Here is a 12,174-nt window from a genome sequence, read left to right on the forward strand (position 1 = left end):
ACCAAGATAATCTGAGGCCAGAGATAGAAAATTCAATCCCTGTGCTAGAAGTGCTCTAGTTATTGTACATGAACATTTGTAAGGTTCTACCCCAACTTTGTGACTATTGGCACCCTTTAAGATCTAAAAAAAAAAAAAAAAAAAAAAGGGCAGCCCTGGTGGCACAGTGGTTTGGTGCTGCCTGAAGCCTGGGGTGTGATCCTGGAGACCTGGAATCAAGTCCCACATCGGGCTCCCTGCATAGAGCCTGCTTCTCCCTCTGCCTGTGTCTCTGCCTCTCTCTCTGTGTCTATGAATAAATAAATAAAATCTTTAAAAAAAATAAATAAATAAAATAAAAAACAAACAAAAAACTATGGCATTTTAAAACTGCTGTTTATATATATTGAATAACTGGGACATAAAAAACACTGAGTTTCTAAAAATGCACATATCTAACCTAGGGAAATAATCAAAATAAGTAAAAATAATAGTCATAGTAGTTAAGAAGAGGATCCAATTTCCATATCCTTTATCATACTGGAAGCACTGATAAAATGATAACACAAACATTTGTCTTGGAGATGCCTAATAACCCAAAGTGTGCTAGGTGTGGCAGCAGGAGCTCCAGCTCTCCCGTCTCACAGACACTAATAATTCTGATTACATCACCTTTTCCAATTGTCCTGCCTCCCTTTGCTTGCCTGTCTTCAAACCTGGATGGTGAAGAGAAGTCTCTTGAAGACACCATTCAACAGCCTGAAGGAGGGGTAGCCAGCCCTGACTGGAATGCAGGGATAGCAGGCTCCCGGTGGAACGTCTCCAAAGGGGGAGAACAGAAAGAAAGAGGGGGACAAAAGAAGAGGACTCATCTGATGAGTGCATATATTGAAGGGATTTTCTCAGATTTGGGGAAGGAATTAATGTGGGTAACCTGACAAGCACATAGAAAGCAAAGTGTGTATCACAATATATTATGTCTTTATCTGTCAATAATATTTAGACATAATGATATGGAAGTTGACTTAATCAAAGAACTGTGACAACTTTGATGCGGCAGGAGGCATACAGATCATTGAATCATCATCTGCCATTGTAAAAAGTAGATACTACCTAGAAACGAGTACGGAAAGAAATTGATGAAGTTTGGAAGTGGCTGCTTTGGAAAGTACCAATCTCCTGAGAAGGGAGACTGGGGCAGGGGACTGAATTTTGTTATAAACTCAGCAGCATTAGTGGCTGTTTTCAGATATGTACGTTTACCACTTTGATTTTCTTTAAAAATACATAAATTACACGAGCACTTCCAGATGTGTACTGTTCATGGTGACAAAAACAGTAACAAAAAAAAAGGAAAAGAAGAAAGAAGAGAAAGAAAGAAAAAGAAAGAAAGAAAGAAAGAAAGAAAGAAAGAAAAAGAAAGAAAGAAAGAAAGAAAAGAAAGAAAGAAAGAAAGAAAGAAAGAAAGAAAGAAAGAAAGAAAGAAAGAAAAAGGAAAGAAAGAAAGAAGAAAGAAAGAAAGAAAGAAAGAAAGAAAGAAAGAAAGAAAGAAAGAAAGAAAGAAAAGAAAGGCAGCCCTGGTGGCTCAGTGGTTTGGCGCCGCCTTCAGTCCAGGGCGTGATCCTGGAGACCCAGGATCAAGTCCCACATCAGGCTCCCTGCATGGAGCCTGCTCCTCCCTCTGCCTACATCTCTGCCTCGCTCTCTCTCTGTGTCTCTCATGAATAAAATTAAGAAAGAAAGAAAGGAAAGGAAGAAAGAAAGAAGAAAGAAAGAAAGAAGAAAGAAAGAAAGAAAGAAAGAAAGAAAGAAAGAAAGAAAGAAAGAAAGAAAAAAAGAAAGAGAAAGAAAGAAAGAAAAGGGAAAGAATGTGTGCATAACATAGGATTTTAAAATTTGGGGAAAACAAAGAATACATTCCAGATTGCAAACTGGGATGTGAAGGTAGGGGATTCATCTGAGGAAGAGAGAAGAAAGAGGATTTGTGATGTGACATATGATTTCATTTGTGGAAATTTAATGTTTGTTTCATGAAAGTCTTACCTCTACAAAAAAAAAAAAAAAAAAAAGTTTTCCAGTCTTTCCCACTGCTTCCTTGGCCCAGTGTACCTTTTCTCCTACCTCCACATTTAAACCAGCGTTTTTATATGACAAACACCAGTCTTTGGAGCATGCTCTTTGGCAAAGGAAAGTGGTATTTCAGTTCAGAAAACCCCTTAGCACATCAATGATCCGTGGGTAATTGGGGCAGATTGATTCCCATTTTTCTAGGTCTCCAGATCTAAGCTTTTATTTATTTTTTTATTTTTAGCTCTCTCTCCCTCTCTTTTTAAAGATTTTATTTATTTACTCATGAGAGACAGAGAGAGGCAGAGGCACAGGCAGAGGGAGAAGCAGGCTCCATGCAGGGAGCCCAATGTGGGACTCAATCCCAGGACCCCAGGATCACGACCTGGGCCAAAAGCAGAAGCTCAACTGCTGAGCCACCCAGGCTTCCCAGACCTAAGCTTACAACATGTTTTCTGCAAGAGAAAACTTCTTACTTTTTCTGTTTTTAATATCATATGACATGTTGCTATTCTGTGGATCAATCATGAACATCATTCAGACCTACTGCATTTGTAACAAACTCTCCAGGTGACTCATATGATTTGTGACTCATATGCACGTTCATGTGTGAGAAGCACTGATGGAGAGGTGTTTTGTGGTAAACAACACTGATGTTATTTATGTTGTATAGTCCTTTTACTTTAGCAATTGTTAAGCAATTTATGGACTCCACTTTGAATGCTTTCCAGTTAGCAGCTATTTCTTTTCATGACACATTCTCATAGGAAATCTAGTAACAAATTTATTAACTACAATACTGGGAATTCCAGGACTACATCACCAAGATCACACAGCTTCTGGCAACAAAAGGTACACTGTATCATGGTGAAATAACAAGTAGCCTGATTCAAGTTACCAAATGTATTGTTTGAGCAATAAATACTACAACAGAAATGTAATTCAATTCTATTTTAAAAAGTGCTGGAGCACCTAGGCAGCTCGTTCGGGCAAGCATCTATCTGCCTTTGGCTCAGGTCCTGATCCCAGGGTCCTGGGATTGAGACCCACATTGGGCTCCCTGCAGGGAGCCTGCTTCTCCCTCTGCCTATGTCTCTGCTTCTTTCTATGTGTCTCTCATGAATAAATAAATAAAATCTTTAAAAATTCATTTATTGGCTCACTTGGGTGACTCAGTTGGTTAAGCATCTGACTCTTGGTTTCATTTCACGTCACCGTCTCAGGGTCCTGGGATCCAGCCACCACATCAGGGTCTGTGCTTAACAGGAGTCTGCTTGAGATCCTCTCTCTCTCTCTCTCGCTCTCTCTCAAATATAAATACATCTTTTTTTAAAAATCACTTATTCAACAAGTACTTGTGATGTAGGAAAGATGTTGGGGTATGGAGCCAAAAGCCAAGAAAGAATTCTTGAGACATCTTTGGTGCAAAAAAGGCGCTTTTATTAAAGCATGAGGGCAGAAAGAGCTGCACTGGGGTCATGAAGAGTGGCCCATTATATACTTTCCAGTTGGGAGGGGGTCAGGAACAGCATAACCCCCCAGGTATTTTGGAAACAAGGTTTCCAGGACCTTGAGGGGGCTAGCTATTGTTAGGAAAAGGTCACTTACTACTGTGTAACAAAACCTGAGTCATGAGACCCTTCAGATGTATATCGGTAGGCCATGTGCTTGGGGGATGATCGCCAACATGTATCTCGGGGAGGGTAGAGATAAAGGAAGTTTCCAAATGAATTTTTATATGTTGAAGTAGACTTACAGGATCCTGGGGATCTGTTGCCTTTTGCCGTTAGCAAAGTATTAACATTAAGGCAGCTGAGTCCCTAAAGGAAGGTCACTCTGCTTATTTCAAGGACTTCCAATGGGTTCTAAGTAGTATGGAAGTTTAATTTTTCTTTTGCCCCTGCTTCCCACATCACTTGGATGCCCATTCAAATGTCAGACACCGTTCTAGGCACTGGGAATATCCTACTGAAAGAAGCAGACAAAATCTCTTTCCTCATGGAACTTACATTCTAGTCAAAGAGAAAAGATAAATAAGAAAAATGTAGCATACCTGAGATAATGACAAGGACTAAGGACAAAAAATCAAGGAAGGAGGATTTTAAAAGATGAGGATATGATAGAATCTTACAAAGACTGGCCAGGGAAGCCCTCCGTGAGAAGGGTGTGGCGCAGAGGTGAGGAGGTGGATTGTGCTGGCAGCAGAAGGGCTCCCAAACAGTCTGGTCCTTAGTCCCGGGACTGTGGACATCTTACCCTCCGTGGCAAAAGGAACTTTCAGGTGTTGTTAATTTAAGGGCCTTGCGATGGGAAGTTTAGCCTGGGTTAGCCAGGTGGGCCCAATGTCATCACAGCGTCCTTCTAAGTGAAAGGGGAGGCGGGGGTCAGGTGAGGAGGAGGCTGCCGGGGAAGCAGGGGTCCCGCAGTGTGGGAACCCAGGAACGCGAGCTGCCTCCAGAGGCTGGAGAAGGCGAGGCAAGGTTCTTCCCTAGATCCTCCAAAAGGAATGCAGCCTGCTGGCAGCTCCACTTTAGTCCAGTGAAGTTGATTTTGGACATGCGACCTCCAGAACTGTGAGATACTACTTTTGGCTGCTGTAATCCACCCGGTGGCTGGTTGGAGTGCGCTGGGGAGCTCAGGCACCCAGTCAGGCTGCGGTGGTGCCCGGACGTGACTGCTTTAGCAAACATCCTCCAGAGCACGTGGCTTCATAAAACCAACATGCACTCCTCATTTGCAGGACAGCCTGATGCAGGCGGGCCGGGTACTCTGCTCCACGGCCCCAACAGGGGTCCAGCTCCCAGGGCCCCATCAGTGGCTCCCCCTCACCCTGGGCCTCACAGTTGGTTGAATCTTGGATTTGAAAAAAAGCTGTAATAAACAATTTAGGGACAAATGGAGAGATTTGGAAATGAAATGATCATTATATAATGTTACTGAATTTCTTTAGTCGAATCATTAAATTTCTTGATGTAATAATGACATTAGAATCATGCTGGATTGTTTCTGTTCTCTTAGAATACATTGTAAATAGGGTGCCTGTGTGTCTCAGTGGGTTAAGTGTGTGACTCTTGATTTCGGCTCAGGCCCTGATTTCAGGGTCGTGGGGTCCAGCCCTGCATCGGGCCTCGCATCGGGCCCCACATCGGGCTCCTTGCTCAGTGGGAAGTCTGCTTTTGCTTCTCCCTCTGCCCCTCCTTCTGCCTGCTGGCGATATTCTCTCTCTCTCTTGCTCAAATAATAAAATCTTAAAAAAATACATTGTGAAGAATTTAGGCATGGGTTATCAGGAAAGCTGCAACTTAGTCACATGATTAAACAAATAGACAAATGAACAGAAGTAGAGAAATTAGCAAGAGTGAAATATATGACTAAAGAATATATAGCTGATCGCTTTTGTTCTTTTAGCTTTTCTGTACGTTTACAAAAACATAGTTGAAATGAATTACGTTTCTTGGAGAAGCACTTTATTTTTATTTCTTAAAGATTTTATTTATTTGAGAGAGACAGACTGAGCGAACAAGAGAGAGAACACAGGCGAGGAGGGGGCGATGAAGAGAGGGGGAGAGAGAAGCAGACTCCCCGCTGAGCAAGGAGCCCGACAACAGGGGCTTGATCCCAGGACCCCAGGATCAAGACCTGAGCCAAAGGCAGATGCCCAACTGGCTGAGCTACCCAGGGCTCCGAGAAGCATAATTTTATATTAAATGTGCTTAGGAGAAAAAAATTTACCTGTTCTGTTTTCAAGATAAAGGGCATTTGGAAGCATACTTGAATTTTCTGGTCTACAGTTCTCCAGGGTCAAACTTGTCTCAGTTATTGCTGAGTGAAATATCTAAAAAACTCCCAAGTGGCTCAGAGTATTGGTAAATGACTATAAGCTGGAGACTGTCCACATTTGCATATGGTCAAGTAACATTTTGTCCTTTGTCGGATTTTATGACACTGTCAAAAACACCATGAATGATGACAGCAAGGGCACTGGCACATGAAATGTCTGTCCTTGAGCTGCCTGCTTATCCAGGACCTGGTAGTCCACTCCTTCTTGTTGATGAGGTGGGTCAGAGGTTACACACAATAGCAAACACATGATGCTTACTCTGAACCAGGACAAGTTCTAAGCTAGACAACATATTAACTTATTTAATCCTCACAACTCCAAGAGGGAGATAAACTATTATCTCCATTTATAGATGGGGAAACTGAGGTAATGTCCTAGATCACACACTCCTAATTGGCAGAGATAGAATTTGAATCCAGGCAATTTAGCTGCAGAACTCCTATCTATATTCAAAAGAGTACATGGCCTATATTTGTGGTCACATAGTTTATACGATGTTCACATTCTTTTGGACACCATTCCAGTTCTCAAAATCTGAATGCAGGGCATTCTCCCCATGCACACAGAGCCAGGAAGGTAATATTCTCATTTTAAAAGCAAAGAGAATTTATCAAATCCCACCTAATGGTGTTGTTATCCACCAACCTCAGACTGAGCCTATTTGTTAACTGTTTCAGGGACAAATTTTGCTAGTGTTAAGTCCAGTTGACTTGAAGCTTTTCAAAGATCTTGCTGCCTGACTGTATGTGCTGTTTACAAGAATGGCCACAATTTTCCATTCCATCTCCCATTTCTCTCAAAGAGAAAATCTGAAAAATATGCATTTTATAATGGTGAAGCATTTTAAGAACCACCAGACAAAAAGCATCTTTGCTCCTTTTGAGCATTTACACCAAATAATTTTTGTGATTTTGTGCCTCCTTTCACCAAGAGATGGAGTCTGTTTCTCCACCCCTTGGGGCTGGACTAGTTTTGTGACTTGCTTTGGTCAGAGATTTCAGCAGAGGTGATGGCATTCCAGTGCTGGATTAGGGTTTCCTGTTGTCTCTCAGAACCCATCCAACCACCATGAGAACAAGGCAGGGCTAGTCTGCAGGAGTGTGGAGACCATGTAGTGTGACTCAAGCAAACTCAGATGTCCTGGGGAAACCCCAGACATGTGAGAAAGCCAGCCAAGATCAGCAGAACCATCGCTGGCTACGGATGCATGAGGAAGCCTAGCTGGGCTCAGAAGAACTGCACAACTGAGCCCAGCAAAAGTTCTGATACACGGAATCAAGAACTAAAGGAAGCCTGGGTGGCTCAGCAGTTGAGCATCTGCCTTTGACTCAGGGCCTGATCCCAGGGTCTGGGATCCAGTCCCACATCAGGCTCCTGCAGAGAGCCTCCTTCTCTCTCTCTCTCTCTCTCTCATGAATAAATAAATAAAATCTTTAAATAAATAAATGGGTGTTGTTTTAGATCACGACATTTTGAATGTCAAAAAGTTAATTGACCTTCTGGCTCACTGGATACTTAGCACTGGCTTTCCCAAAACTTCAACATGCCTCGGAGGCATCCCTAGTACTCTGCTGTCTTAGTCTTTTCAGGCTGCTTGCTGTAACAACAGCAGACTGGTGGCTTATAAACAATAGCAATTTGTTTTTCATGGCTCTGGAGGCCGGAAGTCTGAGATCTGGGTGCCAACATGATCAGGTGGGTCTTCTTCCAGGGTGCAGACTTCACACTATATCCTCACATGGCAGAGAGGGAGTGGGAGAGCTTTCTTTATAAGAGCACTAATCCCATTCTTGGGGGCATAGCCCCTCCCAAAGGCCCCACCTCCTCCAATACCTTGGGGAGGGGGTAGATTTCAACGTCTGAATTTTGAAGAGACACAAGCATTCAGACGCTGGCACCCATGAACATCTTAACAAAGACAGAATCTGAAAAGGGCGCCTGGGTGGCCCACTGGTTGAGCGTCTGCCTTCAGCTCAGGTCATGATCATTGAGTCTCGGGATCAAGTCCCAAATCAGGCTCCTCACAGGGAGCCTGCTTCTCCCTCTACCTGTGTCTCTGCCTCTGTCTGTCTCTCATGAATAAATAAATAAACTCTTTAAAAAAAAAAAAGAATCTGAAAGGATACATATTTTGAAATAGTTAAGCAGCCAAGAGCCATCACGCAGAAAGTGTGCTACTTCTTAGCATTTGAAAATTTTATCATTTATCACTGATTTTTCTTTTTTTTTCTTTTTTTTAAAGATTTTATTTATTTATTCATGAGAGAGAGAGAGGCAGAGACACAAGCAGGCTCCATGCAGGGAGCGTGACGTGGGACTTGAACCCGGGTCTCCAGGATCATGACCTGGGCCAAAGGCGGCGCTAAACTGCTGAGCCACCCGGGCTCCCCTATCACTGATTTTTCTTAAGGAAAAACTAATTGCTGTGCAGAAGTCCAAGCAGGTAGGTCTTTTCATTCCCAGCAGTCAAATGTGAACACTTCTAAAAGACTTGATTTGCTCCATCAAGAGCTTGTTCTTCCTGTTTCCCAGCTGTATCTTCCTGTTCATTAGCTGTTACTAAGTATTGAGTGGATAAAACCTGTGTAAGGAGAGCAGTTGTTCCTTAGGCTGATCCCCAGGGTCACATTTAATTGGGAGAAAATGGTAGGTATGGGATCATTGACCATGGCTATAGCAGCCTTTCTGTTGAGAGCTGATCAGCTGCTTTCACAATTTTGCAAAACAGCAAGAACTGTGTTCTTCAGATGCTGCTAATCTTTGCCCATTACTGGCAATATAAAATTCGAGTGACCAGGTTTTAGATTGTGTTGCAGGAGGCAGCTCTTAGTTGCTCTCTTCAATGAAAGTTTCTCTGTGCATCTATCTCAAACGCATGTATTCCAACTTGCATATTCTTTGGAGTATGAATGCCATTTTCAATTTTCACCATACTTTGATTTATTTGCAGGAACTTTTTTTTTTTAAGACTTATTTATTTATTTGAGAGACAGAGAACATGAGCAGAGGGAGAGGGAGAAGCAGACTCCCTACAGACCTGGGAGCCAGACTTGGGGCTCCATCCCAGGACTGTGGGATTATGACCTGAACTGAAGGCAGATACTTAACTGACTGAGCCACCCAGGTAAGCCAGGAACTTTAAATGTGTTAGGGAAACACAGCTTTTTTCATGATCTAAGTCCTAAATGGTTTTTTTTCCCTGTTCTTTTGATTTTGCTTATGGTGGTTTACTATAGAGAAATATTTTTGTTTACTATGTTTCTTTACTATTAAGAAATATGTTGTCAAGTGCGTCAATCTCTTAAAATTTCTGGATTTTGTATCATAGTTACAAATGCCTTTTCCTGAGTTTCTAAAGTTATTCTCCCACGTTTTCTTTTTCTTTTTCTCATGTTTTCTTCTAGTGTTTTATAATTTTTTTTTTATTTATGATAGTCACAGAGAGAGAGAGAGAGAGAGAGAGAGAGAGAGAGAGAGGCAGAGACATGGGCAGAGGGAGAAGCAGGCTCCATGAACCCGGAGCCCGACGTGGGATTCGATCCCGGGTCTCCAGGATCGCGCCCTGGGCCAAAGGCAGGCGCTAAACCGCTGCGCGACCCAGAGATCCCATAATTTTGTTTTTGAACATTTTTAAAGAAAAAGAAATTTGAGCCATTTGGAATTTATTCTGGTATAAGCTTTTTCAGGTCCTTAAAGTTGATCCCCAAACCAGTTATTGAATAGTCCATTTTCTTTTTTTTTTTAATAAAGATTTTATTTATTTATTCATGAGAGAGAGAGAGAGAGAGGCAGAGACACAGGCAGAGGGAGAAGCAGGCTCCATGCACCGGGAGCCCGACGTGGGATTCGATTCTGGGTCTCCAGGATCGCACCCTGGGCCAAAGGCAGGCGGCAAACCGCTGCGCCACCCAGGGATCCCTGAATAGTCCATTTTCTTTCACTGATTTGAGACTCAAATTTACTCAATGACACAATTATTTATTGCATAATAAATTTCCATATGCATATTGATCCGTTCCTGGATTTTTCATTCTCTTCCTTTGTTCATTCATTCATCAATGCATACTGGTTTTAAATATTTAGGTTTTATAATGTTTTAATAACTAAACTTAAAAAACTTTTGACTATTTTTGCTCATTTACTTTTCCATGTTAGTCTTAGAATCATTTTGTCCAATTAAAAAAATTCTGTTAGTATTTTTATTGGAATCACATTAAATTTACTACTTAGGTTAAGCGGAACAACCATTATAATACTCGATGTAGTATTTATGTTCAGTGTTTTTTTTTATGTTCATTTTGAGAATTTAAAAATTTTACTTATATAGTTCTTGACACTTCCTATTAGTTTTGAGGCATTTTTATCTTCTTAAATCCTGTTACAAATTGATCCTTTGCTTTCATTATATTCTCAAACCTTTTATAAAACTATTGATCTATGAATATTCATGCTCTATGTCACTGTTATTAAATTTTTACTTGTTTTCCATGAGATCTTCATTTATATGAACATATAATCTATAAGTAGTGACAACTTTCACCTCCTTTTCCCACTTTTATATCTCTAGTTTCTTTTTCTGACTTGTGTTTAGTGCCTTCAAAACCTATTAAGTATAATAATGAATATTACTGTTGTGAATAAAAATCTGTCAAGTTCTTTGATATTCATCCTTCAAAAGATAAGAGACAAATTATCTTCTTGAATGGAGGCTAGCTGGAGTGACTTGCTTCTGTGGAATAGCAATAAAGAGGAAAGGATAATGTATGACTTTGGAGAACAGGTCATAAAAGGTGGTGTAGCTTCCTTTCTCTATCTTGGTTTATTTACTGTGAGGAGAGAGGTGCCAGATTCATGTTTTGAGGACATGCAGGCATTGAGGCTTCTGCCAACAGTCGTCCAAGTGAGCTAGAAAATAGATCCTCCTGCCGCGGTTAAGCCCTCAGATAACTGCAGCTCCAGCTGATATCTTGACTGTAACCTTACGAGAAATTGGAGCCAGAACAACGCAGCCAAGCTGCCCCCCAGATAGGTGTTAGTAACGTTTTTTGTTCATTGGAGCAGATTATAAGATATATTCTTTAAATTTTTATTTATTTATGATAGTCACACAGAGAGAGAGAGAGAGAGAGAGAGAGAGAGAGAGGCGCAGAGACATAGGCCGAGGGAGAAGCAGGCTCCATGCACCGGGAGCCCGACGTGGGACTCGATCCCGGGTCTCCAGGATCGCACCCTGAGTCAAAGGCAGGCGCCAAACCACTGCACCACCCAGGGATCCCTAGAGCAGATTATAAATTGATTCACAGAAAACCCATGAAGCTTAGAAGTGAATTGTATCAGTTTGGCCTGAAAAGGACAACTCGAATACCCCCTGAAGAGAGTACTTCAGACCCCTGCACAACAATGGTTGGGAAATGGCTCAGATAACTACTGAGTTGTAAATATAGGCTAGTTTTTAAGGCACTGGAAGGATAACCCAGAGGGCAGAATCAAGAGTCCAGTGGATGGAGACAAGAACCACTGGGTATTGCCAGAAAGTACGATGAAGTTCTAAGCAAGGAACTGTCAACATTTACCGAATTGGATTTCAGAATGTCAATGCTCTAGTGACTGCTGTGTGCCTTCTGTTCCCCTTTGAAGAAAAATGTCTACAGAGTAAGTTTCCTGTGCCTCTCCCATGATGGCGTGTGAAGTATGAGGTAGTGGTTGGGGTAGGTCACTTGTCTTTTTAACTCACAGATCTTCATACAGAGGGGCCACTTAATGCACACCCAAGGACCATCCAAAGAGCCTCATCTGTTCCAGGACCTCACAAAATCCTGAACCTCGATGTTGTAACGGGATGAGAACTTTGCAGGGGGCTGGGGAGGAGGTGAGTGTTTACTGCATGTGGAAAAGGGTATACATTCTTTGTGGCCAGAGGATGGATTTCGGTTGTTTTAAAACCTGGCCCCCCAAATTATTTAGCTCTCTTCCCATCAGTATGATTCTATGGCGGCTACACTAATACAGTACAGAATAAAGAGTGTATCAGTTTCCGCTCCCAGGCCTTCAGTGTTAAGAGAAAAAATATTCAGTTGTTAAAAATGGTTAAGGCAGACTTTACTCAGGACCGTCCCAATAGGTATTAAGGACCACACCGACAGAGTTTTGCAGTGGAGATTAGGCTCAACTCCAGATACAGCCTGGCTAAGTGAGGGTTTGGGGCCAGGAGCAGGTTGGGGGGAGCGGATATAAAGTTGCTATGAAGGCATTACCAGGAGGGAAGGCCGGGTGGTTCTGGCAGGAAC

The sequence above is a fragment of the Canis lupus genome, chromosome 23 (assembly GCF_003254725.2).
Source record: "Canis lupus dingo isolate Sandy chromosome 23, ASM325472v2, whole genome shotgun sequence".
In the NCBI taxonomy this organism is placed as follows: Eukaryota; Metazoa; Chordata; class Mammalia; order Carnivora; family Canidae; genus Canis; species Canis lupus.